Source organism: Anguilla anguilla, chromosome 14, assembly GCF_013347855.1.
Source record: "Anguilla anguilla isolate fAngAng1 chromosome 14, fAngAng1.pri, whole genome shotgun sequence".
NCBI lineage: Eukaryota > Metazoa > Chordata > Actinopteri > Anguilliformes > Anguillidae > Anguilla > Anguilla anguilla.
The window spans coordinates 36,590,582-36,609,068 of record NC_049214.1 but is presented as its reverse complement, the minus strand read 5'-3'; positions in this window follow the sequence as shown (position 1 = coordinate 36,609,068).

The following is an 18,487-nucleotide window of genomic DNA, read 5'->3' as shown; positions in this document are numbered from 1 at the left end:
CTTTACTTCTGTAAGTGGCTGCTGCATGCTTCATTTTGTCCTGCTATATCACGCTCTGATTGTAATGCAAATGTTATGTCATTTTAAAAACAGTGAACTGAAACAAACGTTGGTACGCAATGTGTATAAAGTTTACTGATGTCATTTGTTTAGTCACCCATAAGGTCATATGGTCTATTGTAAACCAGACTAAGAGTTCTGGTTTAATCCCCAGGATATTTCGGCAATTTCAGACAGAAATATGTAGCGACAAGTGCAGTTATGTGGGGTGATGGTGACTGTGGCACTTTTAGATGCAGTTCACATAATTTGTTTGACTGTCTACAAGGATATGGATTAAGATTTCGTTTTTATTGGATTAGGCCTCCTAAACGAAACGGTTAATCACTAAACATAAAGATTTCTATAAAGTACTTTAGGTGGGTTTGGTCTAGGTTAAATCATTTAGCCATAGACAGACAATATACTTTTATAGATACTTTGGCCCAGGTTATATCAATATCTAGATCAGGGCTGCCCAACCCTGTTCCTGGAAATCTAGCATCCTGTAGGTTTTAATTTTAGCCCTAATTTGGCACACCTGTGTCTACTAATTAGCAGCTCAATGGGATCTCTCACACAGAGGTGGGAAACAAGGATCACATCCGTTTCTGGTTCTGATGCCAACTTCGGTCCTTAATTACTTAATTAGCCCGAACATTTACACCATCTGACATCTTAGCTGCATTTCATGAAAAGTTAATGAATAAGAGCTGAAGGCTGTTTTTGTGTTGCTATATTAAACTTTTTTTACTGTGATCTAAACTAGAAGTAAGCCAGGACTGGTGTATACAGCCAATTAGCTCATTTAGCTGCGGCAGCTGAATCAAAATTGCTCAATCATGCTGTAGCTGTTGAATGAGGCGTGCTTTGTTAGGGTTGGAGTGAAACCCTACAGGATCTCCAGAAACAGGGTTGAGCAGCCCTGCTCTAGCTGTTGAATGAAGTGTACTTTGTTAGGGTTGGAGTGAAAACCTACAGGATGGTAGATCTCCAGGAACAGGGTTGGGCAGCCCTGCTCTAGCTGTTGAATAAGGTGTACTGTGTTAGGGTTGGAATGAAAGCCTACAGGACGGAAGGTCTCCAGGAACAGGGTTGGGCAGCGCTGATTTAGACTGTAATTTATCTGCTTTGTAAACGGAGATGCTGTTAAAAACTGAACTGAATAAGACACATGCGTAAGTAGGCTTTACCACATAAGCAAAGATAAGTTTTGGTACCTGGCGTGGACTTTACAAAAATTATCCATCATGGTGCATTGTCAGGCAAGGGTGGACAAGGACGACCCTTTGCCTGTTTCTGGATTTCATACATTTATGTGATCTCATTTCAGCTAAATTTCTTGATAGGCTCGTGGATGACAGCGTAGGACTTCTTGTGAACACACTTCAGCTGCGTATGAAATGTATGATCCTAATCCAGGAGTGGACAGGCGTTGGCGCAAACAGATAATCAATTGCGCTAATTGAGCCCGGCAATTTGCGGAAACAAAAACGTGCGTGTTCATCGGTCCTAACGGAACGGAGGTGCCCTCCCGTAATTAATTTACACCGTCTTTGTCTCCAGGGTGAGGCGATCAGTCACGGAAGTAAATTAATTAGTGGAACTGGGCGGTGTAGTGTCTGGTTGGAGCAAATACCTGCAGACACTGGGCCCTCTGGACCTGGAGCTGAATAGCCCTGAGCTGCAGGCTAACAGTGTTCACATCGAACCGCGTAGTGTTCCCATTACCAGCATTATCCCCATCGTCTTTGTGGTGAAAATTAATAATAATAATAATCACCTTGGCGTTTTTTTTGGTTAATAAAAGTTAACACCCACAGATGCACACTGCTAAAGAATGCCAATATATGCTTCCTGTTGATTTGAAACAGTCGTGAACTTTTAATTTGCGAACGTTGTCTCTGAGAAAACATTGTCTCTTAGCTAACCAGGTAATGATAGACTACGAAAGAAAAGTCCAAATTCACTACATCTCATAGGTAGTTACTCTCAGGTAGGCTACGTAATGTAGGGTACATTTTAAAAATGATCATTATTACTATTAATGCCAAGAAAGTAATATACAAACAAGTTGGGCAAAAAAACACCAAAAAGAAAGAAGAAAGCAGGGCCCAGTGAATGGAAGGAAGAAAGAAAAACACATTTGTGGCCGAGATAGCTTTTACAGTGACAATTAGCTAGCTAGCCCAGATGTGTGCGTGTGAATGCATCTGCACGTGAATGTGTGTGTTTGATTGTGAATGTACGTGTCTTTGTGTATGAATGCCTGTACATGCATGCATTCAGGCGTGTAAGTTTGAATGTGTTTGCATGCATATGTTCATGCGTTTTCTTTATGTAAATACATTTTCAAACTGTACTACATGTAAGAAATATCCTATATATTATACCTTGAGCATGTATTTCCACATGAGCAGCATTTAATTTATGAACAATATTTATTTAGTTAATGTTCAATTGACAAAGTTCGCTAACAATGACTTTCGGGTGAAGGAATGGGAACTCTAGTCAACTGCTACTACGCTTCAGGTCTGGTTTGGTCAGATCTTCCCTTAATTCAATTCTCTTAATATCCACCTGCTATAAGGATGGAATAAGCAGCATATTAAGCTGCATATATGGGCAGTAACTTGGAGGAGAGTATTTGCCAAGAAAACCATAATTATTGCTAAGATTAACAGAGAATACATTCAAGTCAATACTGCTCAATCCATCATCAATAATTTGAATATGCTTCCTTAAAGATATTAGTAATATAAATTAAAAGTCAGAGAGCAAACAAAGGTCACTTTCAGTATTAATATTTAATTCATCCTGCTGCTGATTATGATGCTAACGGAGCCTCTCTTTAAATAACATTATTACTATCATTTATGAATTTTAACTTATTCTAAATAATGCATTTTAATGATGTAGACAGTTGTTATGAAAATATTACCAAGTAGTGAAAATTACACTACATTAAATAAAATTCTTCCTCTTTTTAGTCATAGTATTATTGTATTTTGACCACTGCATATGATACTGATGATGCTAATTTTGCAACTACTACTATGACATCTGCTATCGCAAATAACGAAATAAGACTAAGAAAGAATAAGAAGATTAAGAATTAGAAGAAGAATAAGACAAATAGGAAGGAGAGTCGTTATCAACACCATTGTCGTCATCATCATCATCATCATCATCAAGTGAGGTGTAGATGGGTGGACCAGAGTCTCAGCTTCAGCAAAACAGGCAACAAGCCAGCTGTTGAGAAGAACTTGTCCTTATCCTTCCTGTGTGCAAAAGAAAAAAGAAAAGAAAAAAAAACAGTGTCAGACTGTGTTCTTTTTACCCGAAGGCTGAAAGAAAAAAAAACACACACACACTAGCATGAGCAGGCAGGTTGGGTCTGCCCCTCCGAAACCCTGTTGCTGTCAGTGGAGATGTGTTATGAGGAGCCCAACCTCCAGAGACCTGCACACGATGTGCGTGATTATCAGCCATGTGTGAACGAGCCACCCCCCCCAAACCCCCTCCCCCCCCACCCCCCCCCCCCCCCTGCTCTTACGATGCGCTCCACAGAACGCTGATTTCAATTCCCAGGCTGCAGAATCGCATATTCACTGAACCACAGGGGAACGGCAGTAATAAGACCTTCAGTATTTAAAGCGAAATGATATTTAAAGTATAACAGAGAAAACACAATTTGAGCAACCTTCTTCAGGGATAATATAAATAATATAAATAAGTACATAAATTGATTAATTAATTTTCACACCTTTAGCAAAAGTCCAAGAAATTTTAAGTCAACATAAAATGAACCAAAATAGAAAGCCCAATTATGGAACTTAAGTCAGCTGTGTTTCGCCCAAATGAAAGCCTAGGAATTCAGGAATGAATCATTTATTTTCTCCTCTTAGTCGTCTTTGCTCGTTAAGAGATGAAATGGGCAGGAAAATAAACTTTATTTGTTGTTTTGACCAATTTGTTCTTTTTTTGGTTCTTGTTTTGGCCCGAAGGACTTTGGAATTACACTGTCGGGGCAACGGTTTTGCGATCCAGTTTTTAGAACATGGGCTGGGAACATGATACTGTACAATAATGTTGATAATAATGTTGTGATTATATGTTTGAAATACATTTGTTTTAATGAAGCATAATGCAATCATGTTTGCAATGCTCCAGGTATGGTTTTTAGCAAAGCTTTTCAGTATTTCCAGTGGTAAGGAAATCACTTACCACTTACTGTGTTTTATTTTGTTTTTTCCTAATTCTTTCTGGGAAAAAAAAAAAAAAAAAAAAACTAATTACAATGCAAATGAAATGTAATAATGCTTAATGACATTCTGTGTTTTCTCCAGGCCATTTTATAGCCTGTAACTGAACCATTGCAAGAGCCAGTACATCCAGGTGCAAAACACAGAAAATAAATAAAATAAAAAATGAATCAATAATCATCGCATTTAGTGTTTTCCGAATTCTCTCAGTTGGTAATGGAGTGCCTAGGTAGGCGAGAGACCGGAGTCGCAGAGGGAGTCAGGGGAAGAACAGGAAGCTTTTTAAAAAAGCAATTCTTCCACCTCCCACCTTCGTCAGAGAGAGTCGAGAATCCCGTCTAAATAACTCCCACGTGGATCCGTCACGGCTTCACAAAGGCGCCGCAAAGCGTCTGAAGATGACCTGTAATATCATAACACCATAAAGCATGGGAAGAGGAGTTGCCATGACGATACGGGCCATATTTTCCATTTTCCCCGGCTGAGCGCGTGATCCTGCTCCTCCCCGCGGATTTCGGAAATGGCGCTTGTGGCTCCGCCCGCGCCGACGGGACGAGCCGTGGGGGGGGGGGGGGGGGTTCCTGCCCGGGGACCCGGCCCGTCTGCCGTCCGCCACCCGTTTGATCTCACGATTTGAAAATGAGGGCTCCTGAGGCGAGGAGGAAGCACTCTCCAATTTCAGAGAAGCGTGTGTCTGAGCGAGAGCGCTGGAGGGCTCGGAGCCTCCACCTCAGCCTCCCGGGGCTCTGGACGAGGAGCGACTTATGGACTCGCTCATGTCAGCGGAGAGAGGTTAAGACGTCAAAATCCAAATGAGACGCCCGAGAGATTTACTCCCGAAAACTTCCACCAGGATCGACTCCTGCGAAATAATATTTAAATGCATTTTTTATGCGCCCTCTCGTAAATTATGCATCGTGCTTCTCTTAACCCCTGGTAGCTTTTTGCCCGTACTTTTCGGAAGCGCAAAATGTTGGAGGATGATACATTTCCTTACGATTTGGAATCATACATATCCAGTCCCAAAGATTCATTTATCTGAGGCTCTATGCTATATATATCTTCGAAAATTGGGTCATAATACAACGGAAAGCAAAGTCGAAATATAACGATTTTAATTTGAAGTTGTCTTTTTTCACACTGTAGGTAGAAATCTTTTTATAAGTTTAATAAGGCAGCCTAAAGCGGTCTCTCATTAAACCATTCTTTTTTTCAATGCCAGCCTAAAGAGCAGTTTAATAAGACAGAGAGGAATTACTTGCCCGTGGTTGATACCCGTTAGCGAAAATGCTGCTGTTTTGTTGTTCTGAGAAATGAAAACACTGTAAATAAAGAATGCCTGTGTGCCAATTACAGGGACACCTCAAGCTTTGGAGCCATAAAAGGGCGAGGTACAGGGACACACTCCGACACGTTAATAATTAAAAACTAATCGCAGGAGTTTTTGCTTTAGTGCCTACAGTCCGAGTTCGGTGCATTCCCTGTACTTTATTAAGGGACAGTGACACTCAAGTCCATCCAGTGCTCTTTTTTTTTGTATCAGCGGTAATAACATAATCCAGATAATCTATGCGCTGCATAATAAGGAGCTTGAAAGGGCATATTTAAAATGCATTCCCATATACCCGGTCTGGTTGCCCGGACCTCTGCTGTACGCTTCTGTTAGGTTTCACTGAATTACGTCATCATTTGATTTCTCCTGAAACCTAGGCTTAAGTTCAGTGCGCTAAGTGACGGTCCCTGATGTACTTACGGTCTAATCCAGGGGTGTGGAATTCCAGGCCTGGAGGGCTGCAGTGCCTGTGGGTTTTTGTGGTTTTCCTTTCAATCAGTGTCCTATTAAGGCCTTGAGAACCAGGTGTGAGGATTCTTTAGCCATTGAACGACTTAAAATAATCACTCATGCTGAAACACTCCAAAAAAAACCAGCAGGCACATTTACAAGGCCATACTGAAATTGCTTCCATCTTACCTATGCATGTACATCGTCCGGCAGACAAATGGAAAATACCGGCTTCGCTCACAAAACAGTGTTTTATTGTCTGTGCCAAAGGCTCATACTGAGGCTGGCAAAAAAGCGTTCCAATTCTCAGCTCCTTCAGCGTGGAATGAGCTCCAGAAAGAACTTAATTTACAAGAGCTTGTATCATTAAATGATTTTGAAAAAAGGCTTAATGTTATGGAGGAAAGTGAAATTTGTAATTGCTTTGACCCTTAGTTGCACTACAGACTACTCATGTGTAACCACATTGTTGAACTTTGAACATTGCTGTTTGTCTGCTTTTACATTATGTTAAATGTTGAAATTTCGTAGTGTCTGTAATCGACTGCTGCTTTCTTGGCCAGGTCTCTCTTGAAAAGAGATTTCTAATCTCAGTGAGACTAACCTGGTTAAATAAAGGTTACGTAATAATATATATATATACGTAAATAAAATAAATAAAAAGACACTGCAACCCTCCAGGACTAGGAGTGTGTCACCCCCGGTCTTATCTGTTAAATAATAATAATAATAATAATAATAATAATAATAATAATACTTGTTATGTATGATCTGTTTTATGCAACTATGTTGCTGTAACACCCTGATGAAACGTGTATTAGAATACTGATTTTGTACCGCAGGGAAGACACACACACATATTGTATGTATTAAAACTAAATGCATAAAACATAACTTTAAAGCTTTGTGTCCATTGCAATGAAAGTACAAACCGTGACATTCACAGTGTGTGTGTGTGTGTGTGTGTGTTTGTGTTCGTATGTCTGTGTGCTCGCTCACGTGTGCATGCGTGTGTGCGTATACACGCGTGCGTTTGTATGTTTTATTTAACAACTCCGCTAAATGATTTCAGGTTCGAAAGCTGCATCGGGCTGCCAGACATTGATATAAAAAAACGTGACGCATGAATAAATAAACGCATAAATAATTGAACGGCTTTAGTTGAGTGCCTAAATGCGGACCGGTGTCAATGGCAATGACCATCCCTCAGCAGCTCGGCGAGCCCCGCCTGCCGGAGCTGCCCTCAGCACCGTTCGCGCTTCAGAACGCACCCCGCAGTGCGCCTGCGGAGACGACGCGTCAGTCAGTCCCGCGAGAGAGACGAGCCGGTCGTCCAACATCGGGTCTCTGCGACGGAGCCGCTGGCTTATTTTACGTTAAGGCCGTGGTACATCAGAAATATCGAGGGTGCATCGAGGGGCGGTGCATTTTTTTTGTGTTAATGTGAAGTTGCTGGTTTAAATGTGAAGGGGAAATGATTCCATATCCTCACATGGGGCCGATTATGTAGGCGTTGCGGTGTAACCACACAATTAGAAATCAAGCTCAAAATTACAGTTATTGGGAATAAATGAAATAAATGTGGAATTTCATTTATAATTAAAAATAGATATTAATGATCAAACATAATGAAATCAGGATTTAATAGATAAGCTGAAGGATATAGTTCTCTTTCACGTTCAGTCGCGAGACCCATTGGAGGAATTTCTCCATAGTTTCCTGGGCTTGTTAAAAGTGGGGTTTCTATCTAACTGTTTTATGTCAATTTTGAATTAGCATGTAATTAAATGTGAGTGGAAACACCTAAAAAAAAAAAAAGAAAAAAAAAACCGAAATATCTAAGAATATCTAAGTTTTTACGCTTCCAAGACCAGATGCAACAGATGCAAATGATGTATTATTGTTATTATTATTGTTATGATTATTATTATTATTATATCCTGAAGTTAAATGGGTCAGTGTATTGATCCTTCAGAGTAGGCAAAGCTCCTTTTGTTAGCATTGCGCTCTGTGTCTGTGACTAAAGGTGGGCTGCTCAGTTGAATCAAAGAGCAGCAAAGAGGCAATTAAAGAAAAGCATGTTTAAATAGCTGGGAGCTAAGAGCTAATTGAGTTTCATTTTCCATTCTCTCTTTTTAATATGCTCGGGGTACTCAACAAGGTCTTAACAATTCATCATTTTTTTTCTGTTTTGTTTTGCAAAATACTGTATTGCTTTTGTGAGGAATTACAAGGCAATACTAAAGCCATAGAAAAACAAGTACAATAACACTCACACACATACACACAGTTAAGCTTTTAGAATTTTATGTCCCATTTGACACATCTGCCCATTTGATATTTTTAACATTTTTCAGCTGGAACACTATAATTCAAAACGTTTTTAGATTTTACGTCAGCTTGACTTGAACTGTTATTAATGTTATTATGTTTAAGTTACAAAAAAAAGCTGCCCAAGTAAAATCACTTCTGTGTAATGGTGAAGGCCAGATTCAAGGATTTCTTGAATTTCACACAAAAAATAAAAATAAAAAGCCTTGTGGTGCTTTTTTTTTAATTTTTAAAATTAATTTCAGATTTGGCACACTACTAAAACACATCCCACTCTACCTATTCGTTCAATTTGCTAAGGTTTGGCCCAGCTGTGATTTCAATTAAATATTTACATATTTGCAAGCTACTGCAATTTGCCAACCATTTGAGAATGTTTGTGTTTTCACAAGAGACACTTTGCTTGGGCTCTGTCCTCTGTGACTTGTGACTAATTCTGAATGAATACTGAAAATTTGATTTTAAACGAGCGCAGTGCTACTGAATCTAACCCCCCCCACCCTGCCCCCCCAACAGGAAGAATATGTACTTGGCATGGGTACACCACCTGAGTGCTGTATACCAAATCCTGTGAGTATGATTAAAAAACAGGAAGAGGAAGGAAAAGAAATAGAACCAGCTATACTAATAATAATAATAATAATAATAAATAATAATAATAATACATTGTACTTACCAGGCAAATCACCTGAGAACTCATTTGCAGTTACAACTGGGGTAATTAAAGTGGCAAAGTGAGTGCTAGGGGATTGTTTGTCCAGTTATATGTAGGGGGTGATTAGGATTCCTGGTGTAAGGGCCAGTTTTTTAAAAATAATTTCACCAGAACACTGAGGTCAGCTCCTCTCCTCTTGTCAGGATTCTGCCTCTGTCTCTGTTCTTCCCTTTTGGGATGCCAGATGGCGGCACTTCTGTTTTGTGTCCTGCTCGTTCCCCTGTGGTTAATTATATAATTGTTTTCAATTATTCTATCATTGTTTTGGGTTCATGTCTCGTTTTCCCCTTCCCTCCCTGGTTGATTGTGCATTGTGCCCTCCTGTGTCTTGTTCGCTTTGTGATTATTTAAGTTCCTTGCTTCCCTGACTCAGGTGCTGGTTCCTCGTGTTTCCGTATGTGTTTCCGCCCGTGAGTTCCTGCCCTGCCCGAGTTCTGTTCTGCGTGTTTGTCTTTTTGCGATTTTTGGATTCTTATGTTTTCCTTTGAAGTTTGAGTTTTTTACACTCTGCATTTGGGTCCTACTTACTGGCTCATTACACCTCTATAGAAACTCCATGGGAACTTTAATGAGCATGGTGAGTCAGGACCTTGGTTTAACTCGGTGTAACGCCCAAATGAGGGAAAAGTTGGTGGCTAAGCCTTCTGGGTAGTCCCAGGATTCCAGAGCTGAGGCATGCTGGGAAGTGGAGTTTTGAGCAGAATCCCTCTTAAGCCAGCGTGTGTGCGATTGACTGCACGTGTGCATGATGACAGCCGCATAACAAACTCCTCGCCGCCCTCAGTAACGACCACGGGGACGATCAGCTGCTCATTATGCCATCCGTTTCCCATGGTAACAAGGTGCATCTAAGAGTGCCCTCCCCTGTCTCATTAAGGACTGATAATTTGGCGCTGAGTATGGATGCACAGGAAATCAAGGGCAATTACTTGGGGGAATTAATTGCCCTTGATTTCCTATGGGGTAATATCAAATTACACATCATCAAATTACATTTTTGTCAAGACACACCTTTGAGCACTGTCTTTTGCTTAATACCAGAAAAATAATTGAAATAAAGCAATTCCACAAACTGCAGAGAATAAAATAAACCTCGTTACGTGCTTTATTGTACAGTAGGACATGCCACTTCAGTCATAAGGGGGTGACTCATAAAAGTAGCCATCAGTGTTTCCAGCAACCAAGGTTGACACCATCTTGTTAACGATTCATGTGTTCCAGGGTAACAATTGCCTCACTAATACCGTTTAACATCACGGTTCAGAACATGAAAGCGAAGGTTAATAGCACACCCTTTGCATTAGCAGTGTTGGCAGTTCAGAGTTAGACTGGAACCGGTATGCTAAGTGCGTGTCTGTGTTTCAAGGGCTGATGTTACAGCAAGGATTTATCCAACACCTCACAGAAGCCCAAGGGCAGTAAATGTGAGAATGTACTCAACCCACAGGGCTAATGCACCTGAGGGGAGTGAATGTGAGAATGTACTCAACCCACAGGGCTAATGCACCTGAGGGCAGTTGATGTGAGAATGTACTCAACCCAAAGGGCTAATGCACCTGAGGGCAGTTGATGTGGGAATGTACTCAACCCGAAGGGCTAATGCACCTGAGGGCAGTTGATGTGAGAATGTACTCAACCCCAAGGGCTAATGCACCTGAGGGCAGTTAATGTGAGAATGTACTCAACCCCAAGGGCTAATGCACCTGAGGGCAGTTGATGTGAGAATGTACTCAACCCGAAGGGCTAATGCACCTGAGGGCAGTTGATGTGAGAATGTACTCAACCCGAAGGGCTAATGCACCTGAGGGCAGTTGATGTGGGAATGTACTCAACCCCAAGGGCTAATGCACCTGAGGGCAGTTGATGTGAGAATGTACTCAACCCGAAGGGCTAATGCACCTGAGGGCAGTTGATGTGAGAATGTACTCAACCCCAAGGGCTAATGCACCTGAGGGCAGTTGATGTGAGAATGTACTCAACCCCAAGGGCTAATGCACCTGAGGGCAGTTGATGTGAGAATGTACTCAACCCGAAGGGCTAATGCACCTGAGGGCAGTTGATGTGAGAATGTACTCAACCCGAAGGGCTAATGCACCCGAGGGCAGTTGATGTGAGAATGTACTCAACCCGAAGGGCTAATGCACCAGAGGACAATTGATGTGAGAATGTACTCAACCCGAAGGGCTAATGCCTGGCATCGGCACATTCACCAGACGCCCTTACGCACTTTCCTTTTCTGTACATGTGTACAGCTGATCATACACCGAAGCAATTCAGCTTAAGCGCTTCGCTCTAGGGTGCAGCCTGCAAACCTTTAAGCTACAAGCCCAGTTCCCTAACCACTATACTGCACTGCTGCATTGTGTGCACTCATGTCGTCTAATGGTCAAGCACCAAAACAGTCTTCGGAAAGTTGCTGGTCAATCGTTGGCAGCGCTGCAGTGTCACGAGTCGGTGTGAAAACTGCACAGCCGCGGTGAAATGCGGGACTGCGAATCGCAAACGGCCCGAGGAGCACCTGCGTGGTTTCTGAAGAGCCGTGATGAAAGTGCGCGCTAGAACTGTCGCTGGTAATTGCGGGCCTCCGTGTTTATAAAAGCAAGCACGGGCTCCACTCCGTGGACTTCCTGTTGGTTTTTTGCCTCATTGCTTAGCTGTTTTTGTAGGCAAATGCTCCATTTTCCTAGAATCTTTTTCAAATTTAACAGAATTTAGAACAGAAAATACAAAATGTTATATTGCTCTGAAAGTTTTTAATCGCAGCGAAAATAGATTGTTATGGATCTGAAGTGCAGTGAATGTAGTTTGAACATTTAGTGCTCATGTGCTTTAAATATCATTGGCGCTAGCAGAAAGCACAGGCCCTGGTGGATCACGGTGCAGAAGGTGTAATGGGAAGGATGAATGCCTCATCCCCCTTCCCCCGTAAGTCTGTGGGGTGGGGGGTCAGGGTGGGTGGGGGGGTGGGGGGGGTGGGGGGGGGGGGAGCGGGAGCGCATGTACAGACTTGAGAATCAGACACCCTATGGACTACACCACACTCCCTAGCAGTTTTTATTTTTATTTTTTTGTATTCTACCTGTGGATATGATGCCACGGATATGCTATCTCACTGAAGTGATGCATGCTGGGAACAGCTGTTCAGTAATCATGGGATCGCCTCATGCACATCTCCCCCTACTGTTTCACTTCCACAAGGATGAGCAGACGCCAAAGCGAAATGTGACGGGTGCTTCTTTCCCGCAAAGAAGCAAAAAACAAAATAAAATAAAAATAGCATTACAGGTATTAGCAGGACGATTGCTATGCACACTGAGGGTTCGACTGAAGGAAACATTCAGTCAGATTCCTGTTTGGCTCTGAGAATACAGTTTGTTGACACCATTATCCAAATAGTCTTGTAGAGTATTTATTGCTCAAAAATAGTACTGTCAAGGGCACTGAATTTTTCAGAATAATTCAGTAAGTAGCAATCCCTCATGGTTGCTACTTCTTAATAATGTTGGGAAGAAAATTCAGAATGTAACTATAATTCTATTTAAAACAATTTGTGCAATTACATTACAAAGTGGACATTCTTAACCCTGTTCTGTCTACTTGCAGCTGGGAAACTGTTAGTCCAGGTCAGACGTACCCAGAACGTAACTGGCTTTATAAAGCAATCCAGACATAAAATGAATGCACTTGCCGCATTTAACAATGGAAAATTGTTCATTTTTATGATGATGTGATTCATATTTAAAAAATCCACTATAATGAAGGGAAGGGGGGGTCATAAATCATGTTTACCTCTGAAACATTAAAACGGAACACAGCTTTCATGCAGTAGATTATTATTTATGGTATTGTTTCATCTTTATCGTATCGTATTAAAATAAGCCACATAGGCAAAATACATAAAGCAAACACGGATGATGAACAACAAAGAGAAACACGAAGCAAGAAGCAAATTTACACTGGTGTAGTCACTGGTTATGAAACACATTTCTCAAAAGTGCCATTCCTATTTTCCAGGTCATTTTGACCCAGACAAAATCCATTTTAACTGTTTAACAGAATAGAAAAAGAAAAAAAAAAAACTTAACACTTCTCTGCATCTACAGGCCTCCGATCCTTCAAAAGAGTTCCGGCGACAAACTCACGACAAACTCACGACAAGGACGAACAGCGCTCACGGACGCACCGGCGCTGTTGTGTGGGCGTCTCACAGTCACGATCGAGGTGCTCCACTGCATGCACGGGGAGCCGGCCCAAGCCGGTATGTGCGATACTATGTGCTAATTATGCCTTCCCAGAGGTGTTTAATGTAACACCCGATAAAGGAAGGACTCCTGACCCAATAATAACGCTCTGTTTAAGTGCACGTTCATTAAAAAGTCATGTTGCGATCTGTGCGGGCGCGAGCGTTCGCACGGTATCCCGTAGAGGCCTGACGGAACGCCGCGGACACCACGAGCCCGCGCGGAATTCCATTAGCGGTGGGAACGCCTCCCGCATTAGAGGCCGGTCTTATAAATACAGGAAGTGGGATAAACAGCTCGCTGGCCCTCATTCATTATCCATGCGCTACCATGAGATGGGTGATGCAGTACACACACACTCACGTGCACACACACAGGATGATGCAGTACACACACACTCACGTGCACACACACAGGATGATGCAGTACACACACACTCACGTGCACACACACAGGATGATGCAGTACACACACACTCACGTGCACACACACAGGATGATGCAGTACACATACACTCACTCACACACAGGATGATGCTGTACACACTCACTCACACACAGGATGATGCTGTACGCCCACACTCACGTGCACACACACAAGATGATGCTGTACACACACACACACGCACACAGGATGATGCTGTACACACACACTCACACACAGGATGATGCTGTACACACACACACACACACACACACAGGATGATGCTGTACACACACACACTCACACACAGGATGATGCTGTACACACACGCACTGACATACAGGATGATGCTGCACACACACACACACACACACACACACACACTCTCTTTCACATGCAGAGTTTAACCGCTCTGTGAGATACTGAATAAACGACTAGCTGGGAATGGAGGTGTTTTTTGTAGCAAAAGTCACACATCTGTGGAATGGATTCACACATTTGTGGAATGGATTCACTAATCTGCAGAATGGATTCACAAATCTGTAGAATGGATTCACAAATCTGTAAATGGTTTCACAAATCTGCAGAATGGATTCACAAATCTGTAAATGGTTTCACAAATCTGCAGAATGAATTCGCAAATCAGTAAATGGTTTCCAATCCATTCTACAGATCTGCGAAACCATTTACAGATTCCTGAATCCATTCTACACATTTGTGAGTTCTGCTGCAGAAATACCTCCGTGGAAAGCAGACCAGAGATTGCTCTGAAACGAACGAGTGCGCCGGGGGTTACGGGATCCGTTTGGGCTACCGCGGCGCACACGCGTGTGCTAGGCACGCGGGTGCGTCCGCGCCGCCGGCGCCGCCTCATTGGGGGGTCTCTCCGGGGAGACCTCGACTCAACCCGAGGAGGCAGAGCGCATCCCGCAGAGCGCGTCCCGCAGAGCGCGTCCCGCAGAGCGCGTCCCGCAGAGCGCGTCATCACGCGTCGCGATGTCACCGGCAGTCACGTCCGGTCGTGGGAGGTGAGACCCTAACTACCCAGGACGGCGGATAACATACCCGGCACCGGGCTCTCTGTAATGCAGAAGCAGCGCTTTTGTCAAGCACACACACACACACGCCTGACTCAGCCTCTGCTCAGGTAGCCCGTTCAATTAACACGCCCTTTAGAACCAGTCACTGTGATGTGAGGCCGACCTCGTGTTGGATCTGTGCAGGAGTTGCATTTTCCGGAAAATCTCTGCCACTCACTTGTCCAGCTTGGTTCACACCTGGCGAGATTTCCACTGATTTTACGCCTGACGGACAGAGGTAATTATCCTCTCGCGAGAAAGTTTGCGAGTCTCCTGAGTTTGTTGACCCCCCGTCGAGGCGTCGACTGCCAACAGCAGGTAGGATTTTTTTTTTTCGAAAACATGCCTGGTTCTGTCGGCTGACTCAGAGTTTTGTCGTGCAAATTAGTCCCTGGCAACAGCCAATGGGAATTAAGCCCAAGAGGAAGATGTACAGAACGGTCGAAAAATGAACTCACTTTTTGATATTCTCGGTCTTTCGAAGTTTGAATCAGGCTAGTGAGTCCACATTCGTGAAATAGTCCGTTTTTTCCCCGTCGCCAAGTGCGTGCACCTTCACGACGGCAAGGTAAGATCGATCGTCACGACCGATCATTAAACGTGAAAAAAGACCGGAACAGTCGCAAACTGTAAAGTAAGCTTTACAGCTCATTTAAAATGATCAGAAATCAGTGGCCTCCACCGGGATATTTCCGCATGGAGGTGAGAAAAAGTCAAATGCAGATGTCACTTTTGTCACTGCTCCTGTTGAAACATGAGGCAGTGACTGAAGCTCCTGCCATTCGTGCCCCAATAATGAACCCTCTTTCAAAGTCACTTTGATCTTTTCCTCTTGCCATCTTGATCCAAAATTGAGGTCAACTGGGCCTGCTCAGCATTTTTATGCATGCCACAGAGCATGATAAGATGTTACTTGCTTGGTTGTATCAAGCAGTACACCTGTACCTGTTATCTATGTATTTATATATTTTCCACTCATTCATTGAGGTTCTTCCTTTAATGTGTCACCCGTCTGTATATACAGTGCATATATATGTAACACTGTAACTGCATACAAACCGAGTTTTCAAAGCAATAGATGCGTGTCAGTGTCCTTACAGGGGAGACTAAATTAAACACATCTGCGTCATGAAAGCATGAAATTTAGAAAGCAGCAGAAGCAGGAAGCTGGTAGCACACAGCTGAGCTGTCAGGCTGGCAGCGGGTGGGGGGGGGGGGGGGGGGGGGTCACTACACACCGGGCAGGAACTCGCAAACGCGTCACAAAACAGAGCGGCCAGAGCACACTAGTGACACGGCGCTATGGGTCTATGCAAAAAAGCAATAAAATACCAAACGTGGAATTGAAATCATGCCAGCTGGAACGATTCATGACTGGCGTCCTGTGTCTGTGGCAGGAGGGGATGCTTAGCGAGCAGAAGTGCTAGCAGGGGTGGAGTGGGAGCTAACTCAGGAAGGAGAAATACAGAGCTGGAGGAGGAGCTAGCTCATGAGGGAGAAATGCAGAGCTGGAGGAGGAGCTAGCTCAGGAAGGAGAAATGCAGAGCTGGAGGAGGAGCTAGCTCAGGAAGGAGAAATGCAGAGCTGGAGGAGGAGCTAGCTCAGGAAGGAGAAATGCAGAGCTGGAGGAGGAGCTAGCTCAGGAAGGAGAAATGCAGAGCTGGAGGAGGAGCTAGCTCAGGACGGAGAAATGCAGAGCTGGAGGGGGAGCTAGCTCAGGAAGGAGAAATGCAGAGCTGGAGGAGGAGCTAGCTCAGGACGGAGAAATGCAGAGCTGGAGGAGGAGCTAGCTCATGAGGGAGAAATGCAGAGCTGGAGGAGGAGCTAGCTCACGAGGGAGAAATGCAGAGCTGGAGGAGGAGCTAGCTCAGGACGGAGAAATGCAGAGCTGGAGGAGGAGCTAGCTCAGGATGGAGATTTTTATTTGGGTATTTATTTATTGTTATTTATTGAATACTATGCTGCAGAACAAATTTCTCCATTGCTCCATCTAATTAAGGTGCTATATAATAATGATAATAATGATGATAATGATAATCACCATATGTTAATCAACCTGGATGAAGAATTTCTTCTGAAAATGAATGAGAGTATGATTTTCAGAGACCAATGAGCTGATGAAGCAGACCGCTCCTCTTATGCCCTCAGTCGCTCCTGGTCTTACAGTGTGTCTGTCTCATATGAGACAGTGGGTCACAGCACTGGGCTCAACAGGGCTGGATACAGGCACTCTAAGAAGGCTGAGTGTGCTGCACAGAAGAGTGTGTGCTGCACAGAGTGAGCCTTCACAGAAAGTCACAGTAACAGGTCTGAAGGTGAAAACTGTAAATAGCAAACGCTGGTGTGAGGTAATGTGCTGACACACGATTTTTCTTTTTATCTGTTGACTCATGCTGAAAGTTATTGTCAGAGACAAAAATAATAATTTATGTCCAGAAGCAATATTCACGAATGCCCCAAGCGCGTATCCCAGCACTGAGGAGATGGGGCATGTGCGGCATGGCTGGCCCCCGAGCAGCCTGCCGATGGAGAGGAGAGCTTCAGAGTGTTTACGCCACACTTCCTCCAGCCCCCCATAATAAAATGTAATTATTATGAATATTATTATGTCCTAGCATGACACTGTCAGCCTTCGTAAGATCAGACATGGCACAATTTTAGATTTAATGTAGGAGGTTGTAGGTTCAATTCTTAGCTGGGGCGCTGCTGTTGTACCTTTAACCTGAATGGCTTCGGCAAAAATATGATAAAATATGTAAAAATACAAACGGATTTCATGCAAAAATTTAAGGTTTCTAAGTTGTACTGGATAAGAGCATCTGTTAAATGCCATAATGTAGTGTAATGTGGTGGCAATGCCCTTTATTTTTACAAACTAGGTAATCAGGTAGTTTTGTTAACTTCGCCTTGTTTAATGGAAAATGCACTTTTATGTGCTGCTATATAATTACAATTAGCCTCACAAAACTTTGCATGTGAGTTACGATGACTGTCTGAGACCAAACGTTCCATAAGACTGTCTGAGACCAAACATTCCATAAGACTGTCTGAGACCAAACGTGCTATAAGACTGTCTGAGACCAAACATTCCATAAGACTGTCTGAGACCAAACGTGCTATAACACTGTCTGAGACCAAATGTGCTATAAGACTGTCTGAGACAAACATGCTATAAGACTGTCTGAGACCAAATGTGCTATCAGACTGTCTGAGATCAAATGTGCTTTAAGACTGTCTGAGACCAAACATATCATAAAACTGTCTGAGACCAAACGTGTCATAAAACTGTCTGAGACCAAACGTGTCATAAGGCTGTCTGAGACCAAACGTGCTATAAGACTGTCTGAGACTAAATTTACTATGAGACTGTCTGAACCAAACATGTCATAAGACTGTCTGGACCTAAAGTTTCATAAGATTGGCTGAGACCAAACATGCTCTAAAACTGTCTGAGACCAAATGTGCTTCAAGACTGTCTGGACCAAACATGTCATAAGACTGTCTGGGCCAAAAGTTTCATAAGACTGGCTGAGACCAAATGTGCTATAAGACTGTCTGAGACAACCGTGCTATAAGACCGGCTAAAAAACTGTGGCCAACCGTGTCAAAAT